General features: G+C 33.9%; 1 protein-coding gene across 1 annotated transcript in view; it reads right to left on the bottom strand.

Annotated features, from left to right (window-relative positions):
- MAGI2 (membrane associated guanylate kinase, WW and PDZ domain containing 2) overlaps window positions 1-14,139 on the bottom strand; it is an 836,940-nt gene that overhangs the window by 479,977 nt on the left and 342,824 nt on the right. The window lies entirely within an intron of this gene.

Consider the following 14,139-nt stretch of genomic DNA (forward strand, 5'->3'; position numbering starts at 1 on the left):
TGGCTATGGTAATGCATTTCTTTCTATCTGGCCACAGTCTTTCTATCTTTATCTATTATTGTCCATGTTCTACTCCTTAAGGTCATTCAGAACAAGTCATATTTCTCTATCATGCATGACTCATCAGTCATTTAAATACAGGGCTCATGTTCTCCTAGAGCCCTCTTAGTAAACATCCAACACTAAGTTCATGGCAAATTCAAGACTAGCATTTGTATTCGTGATTCTTAGGCCTCTATCACATATTTGGACAAAAATTCTGACTTCCTCTACGTCACAGTGATTCCCTACCTGGAACACTGCAACCCTCCACTGGCTGTCTTCTGCATTTTAAATTTTAATATATCTGTAGAAATTATTGTTTCTGCTGCAAGTAAGAACAGATTCTATTCCAGAGTATGGCTTAACTGACATCAAAGACATCAAAACTTCCTAGAAGACACAGGTACAGCCTGGAATGAAAACAACTCCATTAGACAATAACCCACCTCTTAACAGTGCAGTATTGTGGCTGTGTTTAATTCCTTCAAGTGCACTGCCAGCAATTCTTATACTTGAAAGTGGACTGCCAGCAAAAAAAGGTTATAAATGACTATTCTACAACGTGAATCCACCCCTGTGTTAGCAAGATCTGTCAAAGTTCATTTTTCCTCTAGTAACCTGACTGCCACACCACCCCCAGAAGCTTCTATTCATAAGCCAAACTCCAGCTTCTCATCCTGCCATCTCAATATTTTCATGTTCATATTTAATGTATTTGTTCCCTTTGACAAACTCTTGATCAACATTTTATTTTGAGGCAGCTGTGATCTACTTTCATTTACTCAGAAATACATCTCTACTTTCCTATGTGATTCCTACGTCTACTATTATTTCTGAAACATAGATGCCATTAGGATGAATTATAAAGTTTAAATGAAACATGAAAAGCAAAAACACTTTTGATTACTTGGAAACCTATATTGGAGGAATATAAACAATTGTTTTAAATAACTAATATTTCTTGAATCCAATTCTATTATATAAGATGTTATAGGAGTTTATCAAGAAGCAAGTGTGGTCTCAAATTGTATATGATGGAATTAACCAAAAAAAAAAAAAATTATAAAGGTACCCAAGAAGTGAAAAACAAAAAGCAACAAGAATATAGGAAACGGAACTGGCTAAGATGAAAATGAGTATTAATAGGAGCTGTTTTAGAAATGAAGTAAAATTTTAAATTAAAAAATAAAATAGGAAAAAAATAATAAATGAAAACAAAGAACATTGTTTTTTCTTGTTAATGCAATACCCTTATACTCAGAGACAAATACTTTTATTTCCTTCACCAGCCTCTTAATTACTAAAAAGGCCTGCCTTGATAAAAGGAAGGGAGTTTGAAGAATTAAGAAGAATAAAAGAGGAAAATGACATATTTTCTAAACTCCAAGGGATAAAATGTCAATTGAAATGATGAGTTCCATTCACACAAATTTCAGGCAAATGTATTTAGGACCCATTTTCTAACAGAGAAAATGTCAATATAACATTGGGTTTATTGAATAACATGTAAAGTATGGATATTCAGGGTAACCATTTCTAAGACAGTGTTGCTTCTTATACAGGACAGAGAAATCATGTTAGTTAAATTTCCTCTGTATTCAACAGCAAGCCATTGCCTTGTGGGTATATTCATAAATATCATTTCCATTATTCTCATTGTTGTTCCCTATAGCTCTACAGAAAAAAAGTATTAAAATATAAGAACCAGAACTAAGAAATAAGATCAACTGAAGTATAAAATACAGCATTTTCAAATAAAAGAAGCTTTCTGGGATATAAAATTGAAATATAGTAGAGAATCCACACAGGACTTTCAATTCTCAGAAGAAAGCAAAGGATAAACAAAGCAAGAATAAAGGAAGCATATGCCAGGGAGTTTTTGGTAGAATCAAAACACTCAAAAGATCAATAAAAAGAAAATATTTTAAATTGTGAGAAAATGAAAATATAACAGGAGCTAAATATTAAAAGGAAAAAGTGAAAAAAAAACAAGGAGAGTACTAAAATGAAGGTTATTACAAAAGCAGGGCCATGGACATAAATTAAACGTGATAATATAATGGGACAAAATATCTTTAACATTGGATTAATATATTTTGTTCCTAAGATGAGTATATACAGCATACTGTGAATGTGGACTTTTCATGGAAATAATCCAAGACAGTTCCTTCCCAGCTGTAACCATAGGCTTTGAAGAAAGTGGCCTGTAGCTATCACTCCTACGACACCTGGAAACAGGTGAGTGTTCCAAACTTTGGGGAAAAAAAAAAAATCAACATACTATTATGCTGAGATTTACAGAAAAATGGATAAACTTGTAATTTTTCATTTTATTAATACATTAATTTTAACAATTTGGTAATGCACCAATAGTTTCATAGACCTATTTTAAATATAGCACATTCATTAGCTGTTTTGCAAATATACTAGATACAAGATTTTTGACTTAAAAAAAAAAACACAAAGGTTTACATTATTGGGGTCAAAGAATATGAGGTTTCCAGATTCATTATAATTGGAAACTATCTAGACATTTAAAAAAATACATTTATATGTGTTTACAAGGTTTTAGGCATAAAGAATATCAGATTTGTTTACATTTATAGAATACATTTCCAAATTAATTATTGAGACAATTTAGTAAAATCTTAGTCTGAATATAAATTTGAATATATATTATAAATTGTTTCTAAATACAAGATAGTTAAAATATTTCTTACCAAGAGATGCATTCCCTTTGCTTGGCATTTTCAGAGAATGTGGTATTCTATTTAGGTGAATATTATAGTCTTTCCCTTCCAGAAGTCCAAACTTTTAAATTCTAATCACCTTTGAAGGAAATCTTTCTCAAATATACCTTTCTGTGTGTAACTTAAGCTTTTCTGGATAGCTAAGGATTGTTATTAGGAAAATCAATAGCCATGCTAGGTTGTAATACTTTGCTGTCCTCTGGCAGACTGATTTCTTCTGTACACTTTTTGTTTTTCCCCGTCCTCTAGTCCTCTATCTCTGTCAGGCTGTCAGTGTGCCTGTCTCCAGGAGTCTCCATCCCCACACGTCCCTACCCCATATACACCATTGCACGCATTCTCTTCTAATTTGCTGCTGCATTTGACTATAAATGAGACTCCTATTGAATTGAAAGGGGATGGGGAGGAGGGAGGAGAGTAGTTAAAATTATCTAACCTGTAAATACTATTTAAAAATTAGTATTCATGGATATTCTTGAAGGTAGAAATGTTAGCAACTGTGCTTGTTGCAATGGGTTACACTTTACTCCAGGTATGATAACACTTGTTTTATCTCTGGGGAAACCTGATAGCTACAACGGAAGATTTTTCTCTGGAAGTTTTATGGAGACAATTTACTCTCATCCTTAGAGAGCAGGAGCAGAAATAGAAAGTATCTAATCCTCCTAGCAATGATCCTGAGGCTCCTAGCTTGGGGAAGCCTTTCTGTTCCTGTGGTCCAGCTCAGAGGGGACAGATCCCTTTGGGAAATGGCATCTTTCAATGCCAGATGCCAGCGCCAAAGGGAAAGCTGCTCTAGGTAAATGCATGTCCCTTGCTGTAGTATCTTCAGATATCACACAGAGGTAGGTGAGAAAAAGAAAATTCACTAGAAAATTTCAACTCAAGTTTGCTCCTTCTATTTTTACGCACCATCATCAGGATTATCTCAAAGTGAGCCCACTGTATATTGTTTAAAACTTTGTCCTTATTGACTCTACATGTTAAGTATCTGGGTTACCACTGATATTTAAATTTAAAATATGCATTTTTAGGTTTATCATTTTATCCATTAACTAGTTAATGAAAGGAATCAAACTTTCATATAAGAAAATTTAAAGCCATTCTAATGTAAAAGGAAAAAAATCAAAAACAGAAGAGTAAGGTGGGGGTAGAAATCTTAGCAGTGAACAATTAATTGATGAAATTTAATTTCTATTTTTTATTTTGTCTAAGAATAAAGGAATAATAAACAAATTTATGCTCCCTTATAGTTTAACAAAAACCAGCCAGAAAATATTAATAAAGTACCTAATAAATTCCAAGTACTGCATGTCCACGTTATGCACAAATCCTTTATCTTTCTGTAGTGAGAAAAACACACATTCTAGTTCCTTGGTTTTAAAATAATTTTCTGATTTTATATATTTTCCAATATATCACAAGACTTTTCTACCTCTCCCATAGGTTTGATCTCATTACTTTTGTTCTCCTACTCTCCACTGACTTTCTGTACTGAAGGCAGAGAAATCAAGGACATTTTTATAATTCTTTTAGGAAAAAATAAAGATAGCATAAAGAAAAAAAGAAGTTACAGGGAGAGGTAATTACCATTAATCCATGGGTGGTACAATACACAGTACAATACAACTCTGGTGGTGGTGGGTTGATTGAGGATATAGTTTTGTTGACTAAGTCTACTAGGTTTTGGGTTTGAGTGATTTGGCACATCATAAATTAGTGTAGGGAAAAAGAGACTGTGGGAATGGCCACAGCAAGATAAGAACTATATTCTGGATAAAGTGAGAGAGAAACAGACATGAGAGCTCAGAACAGGGACCCACCAAGTTAATCATAAGAATTAAGGCCGGGCGCGGTGGCTCACGCCTGTAATCCTAGCCCTCTGGGAGGCCGAGGCGGGTGGATCTCTCGAGGTCAGGAGTTCGAGACCAGCCTGAGCGAGACCCCGTCTCTACTAAAAAAAAAAAAATAGAAATAAACTATCTGGACAACTAAAAATATATATAGAAAAAATTAGCCGGGCATGGTGGCACATGCCTGTAGTCCCAGCTACTCGGGAGGCTGAGGATTGCTTAAGCCCAGGAGTTTGAGGTTGCTGTGAGCGAGGCTGATGCCACGGCACTCACTCTAGCCTGGGCAACAAAGTGACACTCTGTCTCAAAAAAAAAAAAAAAAAAAGAATTAAGACAAGAACAAAATTATTAAAGTTATGATGTAAGGTTAACCCATACCAAATTCTAAGACCAAATTGATGTTGCAGCCCAAACTATTGGCCTAGAGCACATCTTGAACTAGGAAGTGGATGTGTCCTAGAGTCTTAGGCCAGCCTGAATCTCTATGTGGGGGTAGAGGGGTTCCCACTGTTGGTTTAGAGGAAGGTACCTAGGTATTCATCCATTCATTAAATCTATATTTATTGAGCAATTATTAGAGATCATTGTAGGTTTGAGAATTATCAGTGATCCAAATAAATTTTCTGAACTCTTGGAGTTTATATGATAATGTGGGACACTGAAAATAAAATGGATATAAAATATATTGTCTGTTATAATAAGTGCAATAAATAAAAATAAATCATGGGACAGGAATGGAAAATAACAGCAAGTGCAATTTTATACAAGGTGGTCAAGGAAGAGCTTCCCGAAGACTTGATTCTTGGATAAATATCATAAAGCGAGTAAAAGGAACATGTGTATCTTTTAAAGAAGAATAGTCCAAGAAAATAAAATGACAATTTCAAGATTCTATGTGGGTAGGAATGTGCTGTTTGTTTTCAAGGAATAGAAAAAAGGCCAGCATAGCTAATATAAATAGGTTGAAGACAGTATAAGTCAAACTTTCCATTTTGTTATAACTAATAACTAAAATCAATTTGTGCTTTTTACTGTTACCTAAAAATTTACATTTGTAGAGTCCGTAAAAACTCCCTTTCATGGAAACAGTCCTATACAGACAATGATATGTTGACCAATTGATCCAAATTTTATCTGGTTGTTACATATAGATACAGCCTATAACAGATCTCAAAGAGCTAATTATTATTTAAGGAGGGACTGACAGCTACAGCATATTAAATTTTAATCTAGTGTTATGAATGATTTGCCATAATAACTAGAGTTTCTAAGCCCTCAACAAGGAGAGGCTTTGATATGGTATGAATCTTCCAGAACATGATTGCTTTTAAAGACAGGAGCAGAGTATTTTTGAGAAATATTTATTTAATAATTTTTACAATAAGCCACTTGGTATGTCTGTCTACTTCACAGCATCATAAATTGAGGACTCAAAATTTCAGATATGGTTATTGTGCACAGTCTGAATAAAAGCTGCAGTTTATAAAACAATTCATAAAACCACCTACATCCATTGCTTTTTCCATTTTGGATGATTTCTACTTCCCCGAGAGAAATAACAGACCTGAGGTCAACTAAATTCTAGTCTGCTCTGTTCCTCAGATCAGGAATATAGAAGATATAAGAAAAGAATGTCTCAGGAGGTTTTCTTTTTCAGATTTTAAATTCAGATACAAAAATGACTTTTGTAGAGTAGGATGTTAGGTTATAGCTTTCAAATCATTGATGTGTGTAACAAGTCTCTGAAACACTTGTGACAGGAAGGGCACCCACTGAGAATGACTGGGGTAAATAAAACTTGTCTTTTGAAAGGCCTATATGTCAAATCTAAGACTTAACATGCAAGAGCATGCTTATCACTATGATGATAGTAATTCACAGAAACTTGGGATCACATGTGAAAAACTGTTGTAATCAATTTCATCAAGACTCTTGTATGTGTCTTATAGAATGAGTACATTTACTGTCTTTGAAAGTCATGGAGTTGTCAGATACAGTGAATACACTATAATACATACTCAGAGTTGCAGCAATATGCACATCAGAATTATGAAATATTTATTATCAATATTGTCATCCAGTTTTTGTCAACTCAGAAAAACAGCTCAGAGGGTTTGAAAATATTCACTCAATCAGTAAGGGCTAATAAGCTTTATTTGCCAAAGCAATAGAGAGACATATAAGGACAATTTTTGAAGTCATGAATTTATTTTCTTCCCACTCAATGAGGGGAATGAATTTTTTATTTTTCCTGGTGAATTTTCAATTTATTTCAGACAAAAATGGAACTGAACTGCCCATCAACAGATGAATGGATTTAAACAATGTGGTATATATCACAATGGAATACTATTCAGCCTCTATTGCTGGAAATTGTCATTTGCAACATGGATGGACCTTGAGGACATTATGCTGAGTAAAATAAGCCAGGCACAGAGAGACAAATACTACATGATCTCACTTATATCTGAAATCTAAAAAAGTTAAACTCACAGAAGTAAAGAGTAGAATGGTGGTTACCAGAGGTTGGGGGTGTGGACGATGGGAAATGGGGAGATGATAGTCAAAGGTACAAAGTTTCAGTTAGAAGGAATAGATTCTGGTGATCTATTACACAGTATGGTGATTATAGTTAGTAATAATGTATTGTATATTTCAAAATAGCTAAAAGAATGGATTTTAAATGTTCTCACCACAAACAAACAATACGTATTTGTAGTGATAGATATGTTAACCTGATTTGATCATTCCACAAATACACACATATATTGAAATATTATAGTGTACCCCATAAATATATACAATTACTATTTTCCAGTTAAAAACAAAATAAAACAAAAAGAAAAAAATCACTAAGGATGTATGTAAGAGTTAGAAAATCATTGTAATTAAATATATGAGATAGAGGAAAATGAATTAAACCATGAACATCACAGTTTCTGAAACCTAGGTTTTACAAAATAATATTACGGTTTGTGAAAGAGTCAACGGTGTGAGTTCTATTGGCCTTATTTTAATGATGCACCCCCCAAAAAGATTGTTGCTAGTCCCTTCAGCTACAGCTGAACAAAAAACATACAGAAGAAACAATAAACTAGTTAATGTCGTAGTTAAGGTAACAGAGCAAGTCATTTCATTTGCCTTGATGTTAGTCTTTAAGTTAATAATTTTATATAATTTATGTGATAATATTAAATTAGTTATTTGCTTGGGTCATTTCTTCTAGTTTCTTTTGGGATACAAAGGTACTTAGAAACAGGTGTTTGCATTGTATATTTTGAAAAGGATGGGCTTACAAAATTCTCAAACCAAAAGAGAATTCTGTTACATTTTAACACAGAATGACACTTCCATTCTTAGTGTGTCACACCAGACCAGCATAGCATGAAAAAATTACACACTCTCTTGTCAATAGCTCTGAACACAAATTGCATCATTTACCAAAAACAAAAACAAAACTCTGACATTATGAAATCTCATACAGGTGTAAAATTTTTCTAAATGTGTTTTTTGCTACTGGTCAAATAAATATTTAGTGACCTTTATGTGTAAATGGTCAATGTTCCTAAAGAGTACACTTAACTGCATGACCTAGAATTTCCACGATAAAAATATTGCCAAAAGAAAAAGCAGCAAGAATAAAAAAATGTGCTACAACTAGGATATGTAAAAACAGCTGGACCCTTTTAACTGCAAGCTCCAAGAGTCTATTGCTGTTATGGAGGTCATTACTTACATAGTAAAAATCTTCTCTTGTAATAGTATGCAAGCAAAGGGGAAAATGAAATTTTATCTCATTTTGGTTTGCTGAAATGACAAAAATCTTAGCATCAATTTAAACGTTGATTTGCCCTTCAAGAAATATTATTTATATTTTGGTAGGTAGAAACTGGAACTGACAGAACAATGACATTTCTCAAGACTATTTATGGTGCCAATGATTTTTTTTTGGATTGAGTATCTCTTTATCACCCAGTGCTATCTTGATTGAAAACAGAGATTCAAAATTTCAAAAATAAATGCATCAAGTCACGTTAAAAAAAAACTGATGTTTTTTAGTTAGTAAAATGAAACAGATTCGTGTAAAATTTGTTATACATCTTCTCTTATCATGGGAGTGCTTGGCTTATTTTCCTTGAAAATTATTTATACTTAATACTTAAATTTTTATAGGATACTATATGCTACATCACTCCTTTGTGTACAAATGTGAAAAAACTTGAGTTTCACAGTTCCGTTAATAAAATTGGTTAAGAAGCTAGGTATGCTGTTTTCAGTAGGCTCACGTCCATATATATATATACATATATATATATATATACACACACACATACATATATATATATATATATATATATATATATATATTAGAGTCTGTGATTAGGAGAGGGCTCATCATTAAGATGAGGGTAAATGTATTTGTACTGTATTCTGTCAAATGCCCAAATAACCTGCTGCCCTTGATTTGGACCTCTTAAAAAGTGGGACAATATTATAATTGAGCCTATGCCCACTTAAAGAAAAAAATGTCTATCTATTGACATTTTCAATAGATAGAAAAATAGCTTTATTTTAAAAGCACAACAACCAAATACGGTAGCAGATGTTCCAATGGAAGTGCTGTTCTGGAGCCCGGCTGTGGATGATCACAGTAGGTGAATAAAATGAAAGAAGTCCAGGCACAGCTCAGGGAACACAGGATTAGTTAATGATGACATTCAGAACACAGGTTGAGGCAGACAACTAGTATGAGTGGTGAGTGAAATCATGAATTAACATTTAACATCAGACAACTGGAAGAAGTCAGGCAGGAGTAACTGATTTAGAGCCCTAGGTGATTCAGCACTTTGGACAGCTCCTAAAGAACCATCTTCCTTCAAAGGACTTTTAGCATGCCAGGCCTACTCATTTAATTCCACCTCTTGGTGTCTCACTTCTTCTACCTATATGTGACCTTAATTCCAAGAGAATTATCTGCATTCATCCAAAGAGCTCTATGGTCTGTGTTTCACACAAAGCCTACATTTTCAGTCCTAACATGAAGTTTCACAATGTTGTTTGTTATCTGAGGTTATGTCAGGCTCATCAGTGGGCTTTTTTTATTAATCAATAATGACTTATTGATAGATTAATAATAGATTTATTGATAATAAAATTCATCAGCTTAATTTTAAACCCAATTCAATATGAAACTGTGGGGATGAGATGAGCTAAGTCATGGAAAAAAGTCACTTTGTTAACACCTGATGGTTACCATCACATCCAGGTAATCTGGACCATTCAGAGGACCATAGAGAAAGGCCACGCAGAAGTTATTCTATAGTAAAATGAAATGAGGCTTTTCGACTAGGGGGTGGGGATAGAAGAAATGCTTTAAGAATTGACTAAAATTCTGGTTAGGGCCACGTGGCATAACTATGGATGGTAACTATAGCACATTAAGACCTTCCATACAGGCTCCAGCAAGTAACAAAACTACCCTTTTGGAGCAAAAGCTTTGAGTCAGTTTCTAAGAGGCAGAACTACAACTCAGGGCAGTACATCTCATTTCTAATGCAAGGACCAAGTTCATTTTAGCTACATCTATCCACCAAGACTAGAATTAGAATAATTAACAATGAACAAAATGTATGCATATGAAACATGCTTAAAAGAATATATTTTTTCCTCTTAATGATATTTTTTCAGGTGGGTCCTATTCTAAAACCAAGTGGTAGGAGTGAAGCACAGAAACACTATTAAACTGATTTTCTCAATGATGAGTAGCTTAACGAGACATTTTATAAAAGACTCTCTTGATCTTTGCCAATAAAAAAAAAATGAAGTAGTTCCAATATCCCCGACAATAAATGCACCAAAGTGGAAAGCATTTAGGATGGACAAGAAGAAACAGGATTATCTTCCTACCTCCAGTTTGTATTAGCAGCCTTGCTGTTCTGGTTTGTGGGTTGGATTCTGGGAGTTACCTTCTGTCTTAAGGACCCCACACGGTTAATAGGAGGTCTGTAACCTTAATGCTGAATCTGTGGTCCCTGATCCCCTTGCCATGGACTAGTACCTATCTCTGGCCTTTTAGGAACCAGGCCTCAGAGCTCTGCCTTCCCCCCCATGCCTCCTAGACAATCCATGGAAAAATTGTGTTCTGTGAAATTTAGGAATGGGCTGCACAGCGGGAGGCAAGTGAGCGATGCTTCATCTGTATTTACAGCCGCTCCCCATTGCTCACATCACGCCTGAGCTCTGCCACCTCCCCACTGCCCTAAACTGTCTGTGGAAAAATTGTCTTGCATGAAACTGGTCCCTGGTGCCAAAAAGGCTGGGGACTGCTGCTGAAAGTAACTCAATTCCTTCTTTTTTTTTTTTTTTTGGTGTATTCACAGAGTACCAGAAATGGATTTTCTAGTCTGGCCAAGGGCTCTAAAGAGTACTGAGAAGGCATGAGAATGGGGTAGCAAGGAGGAAGGAAGGGAGTAATGACCTAAATACTGCAAAAGGGAGAACACATAGAGAAACTCAGCTTTTATTTTTTAAAAAAGTCCTTATGAGAGGGACATTGTGAAAGCTTGACAAATATAAAAGCTCTCAGCCCTTTCTTTGTCTAGTTGAGTAGCATATGATTGTTATTCTGTATATTCTGAAAGCACCAACAGCAGAAAAGACATTCCCTAGGATTCCCTGACAAAAAAACACACTAAGTGGTAGCTCTAAGTCTAGAGCTTATGACTAATACTGAAGAAATGCAGAAACTTTTATTAGAAGAAAAATTTTAATGGTTCCTCGGCTGTAATTATAGAAAAATTTGAAGATTCTGAGATTTGATAATGTTTCCTAGATGCTCACCCAGTTGGTTATGTGACGTGAGAAAAGAGATTCCTATTTATCCATGTGCAGAGTGTGTGTTTATAAGCAATAGTATTGATATAATTATCAAAGTCACATATGGAAATCAGCCTTACAATTCAATAATCAGCTCTATGTACATTAACAAGTTGGCACTAAAGCCAGCAAACTAAACTCTCAGCACTGAAGGGATGTCTGAGGAAGATTGAGGGTGATATACCCTGGCTCACAGAACTTCATTAGGTTTGCACAGTTTCAAGATAACTCCGTCAAAAATTAACTGGAACCTAACATTTAATCTAAGCTATACTTAAAAATACTGATATTTAATTTTGTGACATCTAGTTTATCATGAGAATGACAGAAATTTAAAATGAACATTTGGCTTAATTTTTTTCAGCTTATATAAAATCAGTTTTACACAGACTTTATTTTTACAAATAACAAGAAAAGTCATGTTAATCATGCTGCTTTTGTAATGCTCCTGTATGTTAAATCATTGTTTTTTTGGCCACATAAATATATTTAAATAAAGTAATTAAATACATTATTATTGGCAGACATGCAAACTAATGACTGTCACCAAATAATGTCACAAAGCCCACAGGAAAATATTCTATAAAATTTATTGTTTATGTACTCTGACTTCTTTGATAAAATTATTTTTTATGATTTATACAAACTATTTTTCATAGACAGTTTAAGGCACCTTTTTTATTTAGACACTCATATCACTAAAGGATAAGTCAGCTTTATATTATCAACACAGCTTCTTTTTTTTAACATATTTTCAATCAATCCCTACTATCTTTTATTCCTGACAATATGAAGAAGATAAAATACTAATGCATAACCATTTCCTTTTTCTGGGTATTTTTGCCTATTTCCTGCAAATGTGGCAATCAGCAACTAAATGTCTCAGCCATAATTTAGTCAAATGTCTCAGCCTAAATTGCCTTAGGAATGCTAAATAATGGATGAGATTTTAATACTTCTGACAACCTCAAAATACTGAGTTCTTGAATAACTATTGACCACTAAACTATATAATTAATTACAGTCATGTGCCATATAATGATGTTTTGGTCAACAAGAGACACCATATGCAATGGTGGTCTCTTAACATTATGATGGAGCTAAAAAATGCCTATCACCTAGTGACACTGTAGCCATTGCAACGTCATAGTGCAATACATTACTCGTGTTCGTGAAGATGTTAGTGTAAAAAAACCTACAGTGATGCCAGTCATATAACAGTCTAGCACATACAATTATGTACAGTACATAATACTTGATAATGATAATAAAAACTGTTACTGGTTTATGTATTTACTATATTATACTTTCTACTGTTATACTGAAGTGTACTTCTTCTACTTATAAAAAGTTAACTGTAAAATCAGCCTTAGGCAGGTCCTTCAGGAGGTATTCCAGAAGGTGTTGCTATCATAGATGACAGCTCCATGCATGTTATTGCCCCTGAAGACCTTCCAGTGGGACAAGATGTGGAGGTGGAAGACAGTGATATTGACAATCCTGACCCAGTATAGGCCTAGGCTAATGTATGTGTGCCTTAGTTTTTAACAAAAAAAAATTTTAAGTTAAAAAAAAGTGCTTTTAAATTGAAAAAAGCTTATAGCATAAACATATAAAGAAACTACTTTTGTACAGCTATACAATGCGTTTGTCTTTTAAGTTAAGCATTACAAAAAAGCCAAAAAGTTAAAAAAATTAAAAAGGTAATAAAGTAAAAAAGTGACAGTAAGGCTAATTATTTTAGAAAAATATTTTTTATAACTTTTGTGTAGCCTAAGTGTAGAGTGTTTATAAAGTCTACAATTGTGTACAGTAATGTTCTAAGCCTTCACATTCACTTACTACTCACTCACTGACTCACCCAGAGCAACTTCCAATTCTGCAAGCTTCATTCATGGTAAGTGCGCTATACAGGTGTACTGTTTTTTATCTTTTATACCATATTTTTACTGTACTTTTTCTATGTCTAGATATGCATAGATACATAAATACTTATCATTGTGTTACAACTGCCTACAGTACTCAGTACAATAACATGCTTTAAAGGTTTGTAGCCTAGGAGCAATAGGCTATACCATATAGCCTAGGGGTGTAGTAGACTATAGATAGTAGTAGTCTATACATAATAGCCTATAGATCATGGTTTGAGTAAGTATATTCTCTGATGTCCACACAAAGATAAAATCTCCTAATGACACAGTTCTTAGAATGTATCCCCTTGTTAAGTAATGCAAATGAAAGAGGAAGTGGAGGGCCAAATTGTTAACATAGCACACCCAGCTTATTTGGTGGTTGGTAGACTACAGATGAATGATGGGCTAGGCAGTGATGTATACATTGTAAGTTTCGTTTTTAATATCTCTATTAATTGCAGTCCAGTAAAACTAGATGCATCTTTGGACTTTAATAATAGTATATGTACATATGCTTTACACATATAATAACTGTGAAGTAGAAATGAAAGATATTTGCTATTTTTGTTTAGTTATGTTATTTTAAAATTTCATTATACATATATACAGATATATAACTTCATTAGACATAAACTAGACACGTGTAAATGTTAGCGAAGCATATAAATGTGATCATATCAACATACTGTTACTCATTTGTGTTTT

Source organism: Lemur catta, chromosome 11, assembly GCF_020740605.2.
Source record: "Lemur catta isolate mLemCat1 chromosome 11, mLemCat1.pri, whole genome shotgun sequence".
NCBI lineage: Eukaryota > Metazoa > Chordata > Mammalia > Primates > Lemuridae > Lemur > Lemur catta.